This window comes from Mercenaria mercenaria, chromosome 13 (genome assembly GCF_021730395.1).
Source record: "Mercenaria mercenaria strain notata chromosome 13, MADL_Memer_1, whole genome shotgun sequence".
In the NCBI taxonomy this organism is placed as follows: domain Eukaryota; kingdom Metazoa; phylum Mollusca; class Bivalvia; order Venerida; family Veneridae; genus Mercenaria; species Mercenaria mercenaria.
The window spans coordinates 28,511,531-28,522,744 of record NC_069373.1 but is presented as its reverse complement, the minus strand read 5'-3'; the positions used below and the strand labels follow the sequence as shown (position 1 = coordinate 28,522,744).

The following is an 11,214-nucleotide window of genomic DNA, read 5'->3' as shown; positions in this document are numbered from 1 at the left end:
TAATCCAGGTTTTCTTCTTAATTTTTTTTCAGAAACACAAGAAAGCCTCAAGAGAAGCAACTTTGGTCCTGCTTGTGTTGATCTTAGTGTGAATTACCTCCCTTTTAAAAATACCTATTTTGGATCTCAACAGATCCAAGATGCATGTCATACATATGCTACAGTGACATTATAAATCTAGCTCATCTGCCTCGTACATATTTGTTCAACTTTTTAAACACATTTAATTCAGCCACTTTTCCAAATTTCTGGCTATTGAGCCAGCAGGAATTCGTTTTTATTGTTTGTAATGGTTGAAAAGTGACCTATCAATAGTCATGTCAGATATTGGTCAGTGTTTAATGATCTTAATTCAAATATTTCAAGCCTTAGTATTCTACACCACATTGATACGGAAATTTAAAAAAAATTAAAAAGACCAACTTGGCAATAAACACATTGATATCATTTAACCGTCGGAAGTTCCATACTGACTTGCTAGGGAAACAAAAGCTGTCAGAGGACTGCAGTACTAGATTATTCAACAGTCTTGTCAATTGAATGAATATGTAAATAAAAAAGGGGGCATAATTTTGTCCAAATGCATGTCAGAGTAATGGAACATGTGCAGTGCATGTCAGGCCCTCACAGTGGACAAGCGTTTGAAGTTCAATCCATTCCCATTTGTTGGTAGTGAGATACCAGCTTACAAACAAAAAATAAGTCGAAAAATGTGCATAATTTTGTACAAAAGCAAAATGGAATTATGGAACATGTGCAGAGTAAGTCAGTTTATAACAGTGAATAGGTGTGGGAAGTTTCAATCAATTTCCACAAATGGTTACCGAGATACTAGCTTGCATACAAAAACTTAACCAAATCGAGACACCAACGCACAGTCAAGTCCAATAACTCTACCAGTCCTTCAAATACGGTAGTCAAGCTAAAAAAACTTGTGAAATCAGTAATATTTGTGCAAGACTAATTTTTGTTTGTTGCATCAGTCCGAAAAGTTAAATTGCAAGGAATATATAACATCTTCAAACATTGAAATCCATTTATTAATAACCCTAAGAAATAAGCCTTTGGGCTAAAACAATGAAATTTCATTCCTGCAAAACTGCAACTGCACTTTAGGATTGCCTATACTTCTATGCAATGTTCTCACCCCAGTTTTATCTTCTCATAAATCTTGCCTTATATGACAGTGGGTAAAATAGCAGTTGAATGAATGACTTTATATAACATTGATTAAATATGTTGAACAGCTTGTCTCTAATCTGAATGTTGCACATCATTGAAAACCTTTACATTCTGAAAAGATGATAAAAACTAAATGCTTGTTGCTGAAACTGCATCCTTGAGGCATCTGTTGTATGGGTAAATGTGTTGAACCAGTGAGTTAGCATTCTTTTAGGATTATTCATATCATATTACAGTTGGTATTGTGTTGAAAGGCAGTATTTCACATAATTTAGAATATTTTTGTACTATTTATGCCCCAAGAAACAAAGTATGTTGGGGCTATATTGGAGTCACACATGCCAGCCCGCTCTTGGTGCCCTCTCCTTATCTAATAAAGGGAAGGTTTTCATAAAACAAGCATCAGATGTTAACCCCATCATGAGGTCCAAGGTCAAGGACACATTTGAAGGTCAAAGATCAGATAGCTTAACTATGTTTGCCCTACATATCTTAACCACTGGAAAGATTTCATAAAAATTGCACCAATTCTTTGTCATCCAGAGGACATGTAAAGGTCATGGTGACAACATTTTACATTCCCTGTATCAAAGCGGCATCTTGGGGTATTAATTGCCTTTATTATGCTCCCAGAGGGGAAACATAGTCTCAGCTTCACCGCCCATCCCGCAATTCTTGTCAGGAGTATTTCTAAGCAACCACTGGTTGGAATTTAGCATTTATATGCTTCATTGTTAAACCTAGCTCAGGCATGGTAATGGTCATAGAAACAGAAAGGAACTCCCAACTTTGCAATATATTGTATATCATATAAGAAATCAGTTGATGTGTCTGGCACAGAACTGTAGTTTTTTTTTTGCACACCAGCATGCACATTTGGTTTTCATATGTTGATGGTTGTGGAAACGTTGAATATCTATTTTATATTCCATTCATATTTTTACATCTATCACTCTTTCTTACATAATTGCTTTTACTCTTAATTCAAACTTCATTAATGAGAAAATACAAGAAATATTATTATTATTATTATACCAGATTTATATAGCGCCCTTTTCATGATCAATTTCACGTTCAGAGGCGCTTTACATAGTTCAGATGCAGCCAGACAGGGCGCATAATTCATCCTCTACTAGTACAGACACAGAGCGATCTGACCAGAGGGACAGAGTGAGACAAAGCCCCACAACATAGCGATCAGAAATCAGATACAGGCATGTCTGGCTAACTTGGCCTAGCTCGTTGCGAATAGACAGCCTGGTTCTTTAACGTGCCCAGTGTATAGCACTGATACACGCAAGGATTGCCTGGTTCCTGACCAGTACACCTCTGGTGGGAAACACTGAAAAGCGTTTCTGAAAATTTCCGAGTAGCTGCCGGGTATCAAACCCCCGACCTCAGGATTGGAAGGCCAGTGTGCAAACCACTGAGCTATCCGTCCACCTAAAAAGTCCTCCGATAAATTGACATAGATCTCTATAGCCTTAGGTGTTGTGTATTTAATTTGTCACAAAAATTTTTGATGTTCAGATTAATCAATAATATAAATTTTGGGGGATCAGAAGCTCTTAGATACTTATGTAAAGTTGTGTTAGGCACCAGATATCTCAAGAATAGATGTGTACATTTAAAAAAAAGTTAGGCTGTGTAAACTTAATGCCATTAAACTATATTAAGCAGCAAGCCAGTGGAGCTACACAATTTGGGTGCTTATGGCAGTTTGGGAAGTTAGATGCCTGGCTGCTAAAGGAAGGAGGTTGTTTTAATACAGGTGGCTGCTAAGGCAGGGGCAGCTTTATACTGTTATTCACATACAGCTTTAAATTTGAAGAGAGGAGACACTCTGTATATACCTTTAATTCTGGATAAGTTTTAATTACAGGAACGTAATCGAAATCAGTAATGTTTAAATAAAATATTGCATATTCCTTTCAGTATTGATACATTAAAATTTGTCTTGCTTTTTCAAAATAAAGATTCAGATGTGTATTATATAAATATATTTAACTTGCATATTTGTGGCTGTGCATGTTTTGTGTTACTTGATTGTGTTGTTATACTCATCGGCAACTGTTAATCTTTGCATCTTTGTAATGAAAGGAGTTTATTTTTGTGTATATGAATAGATGGAATTGTTGTATTATATTGTGTAATGTATTTATTATGTGTGAGATATTTTATATACATGCTGAAATCTGCTAATGTTCTGTCATGGGTGTCACTGTCAAATGTGCTTTGAAACATGCATCTAAATGTATTTGTATGTTTACCTACAAAAAGCATTACCGTATTCATGTTTATCACTATATGAGGTACAAGTAGGATTCAAAGTTTGTGAGAAATAATTCATGACTTCAGTATTAGATATATATTGTGTTATAGATAATAGTAATAAATTTTGTCAACTCAGCATGAAATTATTTGAACTATAGATAATGAAGCAGATTTAACAGTGTTTTGTGGAGTTGACAGTTTTTCAATAAAATTCTGCACACTTAAACAGATAAATGAAATGTGTACTAGATAAAAGACTTAAAAGAAACAAGAAAAATCATATAGACTGTATATGATAAAGTATATTTACTGTTGCCTTTTGCAAATGGACATTGTAATCATGACCAGTCTTTTAGTTTGTAGAAATGATGTGTAAAAATTTGACTGTCTTATTGTTTGCTTGAATCTGTCGTTCTTTCAAGATAATTTGGCACATAATTTAGACAAAAATGTATTTAATCTGCTGTTTTGGTGAGTAAAATGAGCTTTTTCTTAGAATGGTATCAGTTGACAATTTTCTCTGTCAGAATGTAAATGACCATTCACATTAATCACCCAATGAAATCAGTCCACATTTCCTTTGCAGAGTGAAAGTTCTGGCTCCTAGTCCATTTTGAAGCCATATGTTACGATTGATTTTGACGTTTGCTGTAGGGGATTATAATTAAGCTCTTGTTTAATGTGTAAAGATTTGCATACTTGAGCACATTAGTGACTTATAAGTAAACAGAATTATAAGGTAACAGCTTGAAGAACTATAAAAGATATTTGTCACAGTCTTCTCATGCTGAAAGTCAGGCCTCGGCTTAATTGTATGTATTGTTTCCGTTAAATGCAAGTATTAAGAACTTGCATTACTCATTTTTCTTAACACTCAGCTGTTGCATTGCTTGTTTCCAAGCATTGTTTTCCTAGAAGTGGGTTCTCAGCAGTTTGGTAAAATAATGTTTTGGTAGAAAGAATGTGTGATGAAAATAAACCATTCGGTATGTAGTAGTAAACTTCCCTTGTAGATGAGTATATAATAATGATAATAATTTAGATCATAGTTGCCATAAGGCTTATGTAGAAAGTGTCCAGAACTAGAATAGCATTTGAGCCGTGCCATGGGAAAATCAACATAGTGGCTTTGCGACCAGCATGGACCCAGACCAGCCTGTGCATCAGCGCAGTCTGGTCAGGATCCATGCTGTTCGCTAACAGTTTCACCAATTCCAATAGGCTTTAAAAGCGAACAGCATGGAGCCTGACCAGACTGCGTGGATGCGCAGGCTGGACTGGATCCATGCTGGTCGCAAACCCACTATGTTGGTTTTCCCATGGCACGGCTCATTTATTTACTTAAATTTGTTCTAGTGTTCATTAGCTTAAACATTCTCAAATAACAATAAGTATATATTCAAAGTATCTTTTTAAAAACAACATAAGACTCAAAAAAGGATGATACCTTAATGAACAAACACTTCATCTTTGTACAATGTATATCCAACTTTACCTGGAAGAATTTGAATATCTTTGATGAATAATATGTAACTGACATTAAGATATAAAAGAGGAAAACAGCATCATGAATGATAAACATACACTGTGCATCCATGTAGAGTTATTGTCTTGTAAAATTGTAGAAGGGATATTTGTTGATGGTATCAGCCTGATGTGATCATTCTGGAGATCTGTAGACATTGTATTGAAGTGTTCGCATATACATGATTACCTGTAAACCATTGTTTCACATGTTTAATTTCAAACACAGTTTGAGGCAACATGATTTCAGGTTATACTTACATACAACCAACTTTAGATTAAGTTTGTCTTGAAAACAGTTTAGATTTTTTCCCTCGTTATTTGTTACAATTCACATACACGTAACTGCCCTAAATGTCAGTATTACTGTTGTTACATAGCATTGTCCTAACACTTTTAAAACTGTATGTTCTATTTTTTTATTCTGATCCTGTAAAACATTTTTAACAATATGAAGTTTGACTGTATATTTGTAATAGTTTTATTGTTGAAACAATTTTGTTACGATCACCGATGAAATGGAAATTGTCTTATTCTTGTCTACTTGAATTCTGAAAACTTGTTTGTGAGATTCTAGACTAAATTATAATATCTTTGTGCATTTTTTAAAATTTATTTGATATCAGTGATATTTATTCTAGATATGTAATTTGTTTTTTACCATTAAAATACAGTAAATTAAGAGGGTCATTTAGTTATTTTAATGTTAAATAAACTCAAAAGTAATTTTCTCAACGGATGACGTTTTCTTCATGTTTGCTTTGCCTTGAGTCAGTTTGCTCATTAACTCTGTGTTCAGTTCTCATGATCTATGTGTTTTTCTAATGCATCATTTTAAAAAAATAATAATGTGTTACCATGGAATTTGTGTCTTGAATGTGCCTGTGATGATAAACTTTAATAAAAAATGCACATTTCTTGTCTGTTAATTTATCTGTTATCTGTTCCTTTGAAATACAGTATTTTCAACAGTATTGCAGTATTTGACCACCCAGTTACAAAGAGCATAAAACTTCCAGTTGATGTTCTACAGAATGGTTTTACAAAACCTTGTATCAGAACTTGTACATCCTCTGCTCATATGGGTAGGCTATTACATGTAGTACACCACTACCAAACTTAGGGGTTTATGCTATGTAGGAATCACTATCTCGTGCCAGCCATGCATATATCATGTTAAACTTATATATGTTTTAAGGATCATAAGACAAGTTCATATACCAGGTCCCATAACTCTGACTGGTTTTGACAAAATTATTTTCACTTTAGAAAATGTCCAAGGACTGGCATTCAGTGTTTCTGAAACTTATCCATGCAATTGACACAAACATTTGAGATCATAGTGCAAGTTTACACACCAGGTCCTGTAACCCTGCCTTTCATTTTGACAGAATTATTCCACTTTTTTAGCACGCCTAAAATTTGTTCAGGGTGAGGTATTAGTATAGATGGCTTCAATTGTCTCATTCTGCATCCATCATCAGTGTCAGCATTTTTACTAAAACATCTGCTTTCAAACTACTGGTCAGAATTATACCATCCTGGTATTGTCCTCTCATATTTGTGGAAACGGTGCCGCTTGGTGGAACTAAAAACAGAAAAAACACAGATGTCCTCATGAACCAAAACAGTGATATTCATCCGAAACTTGGTCTGTTGCATCCTCATATAGACTTGTCTCAAGTTTGTTCAAATGATTTGCATTAGCCCAAAATAGGGGCTGCCAGAGCTAAAAATAGAAGGAAAAACACCCGTGAACCATTTGGTGGACCTTCACTAAACTTTGGCTGTAGCACCCCTTATATGGTCCTCTCTCAGATATGTTCACCAAACATGGACAGAAACAAGGTAAAAAAGGTCAAGGTCCTCCTCAGATGATCACCTAAGACCACTTTGACCTCTTGTTACTTAGAAAATGTGGCATTTATTTTCTTTGCACATCTCTGAACACAATGAAGATACGGCATTAGAATTAAAAAACGGGTCTTAAGGATCATATGTCAAGTTAGCATAAAAGGTCCAATAACTCTGACTTAATTATTTCCCTTCTTGCACTTGGAAAATGTCCTGAAAATGCAATTTCTCTCAATAATCCTTATATCCATGCATGCACTGGGTTGAAACTACATAAATCTGAGGTCATAATAAAAACTGAAACTGAAACTGGTTTATTTGCTTAAACACCTATTTCTACATTTAAAACATATTCAATGGCGTTGTACAATACAAGTTGAAATAAAATATTAAATATAAAATATTTTAAATAAGATTAATTAAAACGAATTAAAATAGCAATTATTAATTTAAAGTTAATGATAATACTATATTTTAAAATATTACTAACATATAATTATCACAGACAAACATTAAATTTCTATCACTGTCACTAGCATCACTGTTTTAAAACTCTATCAAAACTTAGAATAATGCAAAGTAGTCTCTGAAGAAATGCGTTTTCAACTTTTTCTTAAAGCAGTCAATTGAAGAACTTTGTCTGATGTTCAGCGGTAAATTGTTCCACAACTTTGGCCCTATAGTACTAAAGCTTCTATCACTAAAAGTTTTTCGCTTGTTGAAAGGGACGGTGTAACAGTCAACTGATGACTCCGAGGATCTGAGAGAGCGCTGGGGGATTTTCGGTGTTAAGAGTTCAATCAAATATGCAGGTGCATTTCCAACATGGCAATTGAACATGTACGTCAAGATCTTAAAGTTTATTCTGGCTTTGATCGGCAGCCAGTGCAAATCGTAGAGTGCCTGCTTAGAACTGTCTCTTCTTCTACGATTCAGAACTAACTTCGCACACATATTTTGAACGCGTTGCAGTTTTGCGATGTCACTATCAGAAATACCGTATAAAATAACATTACAGTAGTCTAAATGCGAAATAACCAGCGATAGCACTAAGGTTTCAGTTGCATCCTGAGTCAAATATTTACGAATGTTTTTGATTCGGAAAAAGTTCAACATTGCCGTTCTACACTTTATTTTTATATGCTCTTTGAAAGTTAAAGTTTCGTCCAAATAGGCCCCCAAATATCTGATGTTACTCTGTCTCTTGATTTTATCACCAAAAATATCTATCTCATGAATATTTAACTTATTCAACTGAGGGGCACTTCCAAAGGCAATATGTTCAGTTTTTGAGGAATTCATTTTTAGTTTGTTACTGTTCATCCACCCATTTGAATCTGTTGCAAACTCCTCTAGTTCACCAATGGATTTAGCCTCAATGGATGGTTCGGGCTTAAAACGTGTGCTTGCGGTGTGGTCGTCGGCAAAACCATAGACGGAAATGGACGGGGGAACAATGTCAAAAATCGTTCCTGCGTAAGTGAGATAGAGCCACGGCCCTAAACAGGTTCCCTGGGGGACACTACACGTAAGCTAGCGTGCTGATGACACTGTTTGATTCACACTCACGCGGCAGCTCCGTGGCCTCAGATATGAGTTCAACCAGTCCAATGCAACACCAGAGACACCATACTGACATTTCAAAACGTCCAAAAGAAGATCGTGATCTTCCGTATCAAAAGCTGCACTAAGGTCTAATACTATCAATGCAGTCACTTCTTGATGTTCCATAGCGTCCAAGATGTCATTAATAAGTCTCAATAAAGCCGATTCGCACGAATGATTTTGCCTGTATGCGGACTGATTTTTCGGAAGGAGATTATGTTCATTTACGTGTTTATTAAGTAAATACAGTGCTGCTTTCTCTATCAATTTGGACAAGAATGATACATTGCTCACTGGCCTATAGTTTGAGAATATAAGTTCGAGACAAGCTTTCTTTAACAGAGGTCTAACTATTGCCTGTTTCCACTGCACTGGGAAGACTCCTTGAGTCAATGAAAGATTCACTAGTCGAGTTATAATTGGGAGGAGCTCGTTTAAATATGACTTCAACACTTTTGTTGGAATAACATCAATTTCACACGACTTTGTTTGTAACTGGTTAATGAGTTTTCTAACTTCATCCTCACTAAGTTCATCATAAGGGTCATAATATAATTATATACAGCATGTGAAGTTGAATATCTTATTTTGACCTTCGGAAATGTGGCTATTGGACTTAGAAAATGTACATAACAACATAATGTTTTCACTTGAACTTTGTATAAAGAGCAGGAAAAAACGGTAACTCTGTCATGAATGTTATTTAAAAAATTAACTCACTTTTTGTACTTATTTCTCTCAATTTTTAACATTTTATAATTTAAGACAATAACTTTAAAATCAATGAAGGTAATTCGAAGTATATCAATATAATGGTAGGTGAAAACGATTAAGACGCGGACCATAACTCTTTCTTGAACAAATGTAAAATTGTCTCCCAAACTGAACATTACAGATATAGGGAGTAGTGTTAGTATTATTATCATTATAATATTTCCAAACAATATATTAATCACATTTAGTGGTAGATCAAGTTTGAAGACAACAGTCCTGGTACTGTCGGGGGAATCAAGGACACTATATCAGCTGAGTGCTAAATGATCTAATTCTGATCATGGTCTGCACTGGTCGCTATTCAGTCAGTAAATTTTCAGTGAACACCCCTTCAAATAATAAATTGTATAACCCAGATTGAATGATGGAACATACAGAAATGTAGAAATTTAGCAGGCTAAATGTTAAACAACAGGTAACAGGTCAAAACATACACTGATGGTATAATATCTCGAGGATCAGTACCACTGGCATTTCCCTTTTGATTTGTTTACTTGCGAAGTTATGGTCCTTAGAAAACCTTGCTATAAAGAAATGTCTCGTCAGGAGTCGAGAGAGCATTTTCGGTAGTGAAGAAACTTTGAAAATAACGGGTACGTGGGGCGGTCGAAAACCTAAAAAAAAATGTCTCGGATTAGTGAAAAAGATCTGTTGACATCAATTTGCTTTTAGTGAAAACTTAATATTACTATAACTCGTCATTGCGATGTCTGATTAATAATATTCTTGCCTGTAAGCTCTCTATGACGTGTTTTAATTACTTATACGTAATTTCTAGCCGTCAATCGACCAACATTATCAATTGAATCCGTATCATATATCACCATCTACTAGCTGCGTCCCGGGAGATATACAATTTCTTTCTTTTTTCTCAAAGTGTTGGATGTATTGATACGGGTGTCATAGATTTTCTCTGAAGCTGAACAGCTTGATGTTAAACCTGATCCCGGTCAATGAGAAAAAACGAAATAGTGATCGGATTAAGCCAACAGATGTTGCTGTAAATGTTAATTTATGCAAATCGGCTATATAAATATTGAATATTATTAATATACAGTGGTTTTCAAAAAGAATCCTAAGAGCTTTTTTATCGTGCACTTAATACATTTATGGGTTAAAACATGTTTATTTACACTGAATGCTCAGATTCGTTAGCATTCATATATACCAATATTAATGAAACATACATATATTAAAACCTAAAATAATGATACCTCAGTCTGTTGAAATTTTATTCCCAATTTTATATCTTTTGTTTGTAATGTTCAATATATCTATATAGACATTTTTTAATCAATACACTTTCTACATTTTTTACGTTTTCAGTTTTGTTACATTCAACATATTTTTGTGCGTTAAGACAGGTATAAATCAAACCTTTAGCCTGCTGGTGGCCAGCGATTCTGTCTTTGCGCCCAGTGCAGACCAAGATCAGCCTGCACGTCGGCTGATCATGATATTGATATTAATTGATAAAATACTCTGGCAGAGCCTCACCTTTCATTGTTATATTCAACTCGTTATATGAAAAGACACTTATGTAATATCCTCTATTGAAGTTACACAGGGATTTCTTTTAAATCAATGAATTGCGATTTTCCAGCAGTCTCAATGTGGTTATATCTGTACAAACGCGCGAAAATAACTCAGTCCTTATATATACAGCTACAAAAATAATTTGGTTTTATTTCCAGAAGTATAAAAGTATAAATGTCAGGATATTTCAAAATCTAAATACAAATGCTGATAAAAATATAGTTCTTTATTTTTTATCTTAAATATACTTAAATGCAGTGAGTTAAGTAATATAATTGTGTCGATAAAACTTTAATCTTTACAGTCAGAAAAAAATATAGTTCAATTAAAATCTTTTAGAATATTTTTCGCACTAGATAGACCTGAGCCATTTTTCATGTTTTTCTACGAATGACGTCGGAGTGGAAAGGGCCAACCTTGGTATTATACAACCAATATTAAACGTTTTTTTTTTTGTTCTTTCTA

General features: G+C 34.4%; 1 protein-coding gene across 2 annotated transcripts in view; it reads left to right on the top strand.

The window, feature by feature from the left end:
* The window catches only part of LOC123529149 (centrosomal protein of 41 kDa-like), an 83,636-nt gene extending 77,739 nt beyond the window's left edge, over positions 1-5,897 (top strand). For both annotated transcript variants that reach the window (XM_045309367.2, XM_045309369.2), the window contains one exon: positions 33-5,897. The gene's annotated coding sequence lies outside the window, so the exon portion shown is untranslated. The remainder of the gene's footprint in view (positions 1-32) is intronic.
* The last annotated feature ends 5,317 nt before the right edge of the window (positions 5,898-11,214 follow it).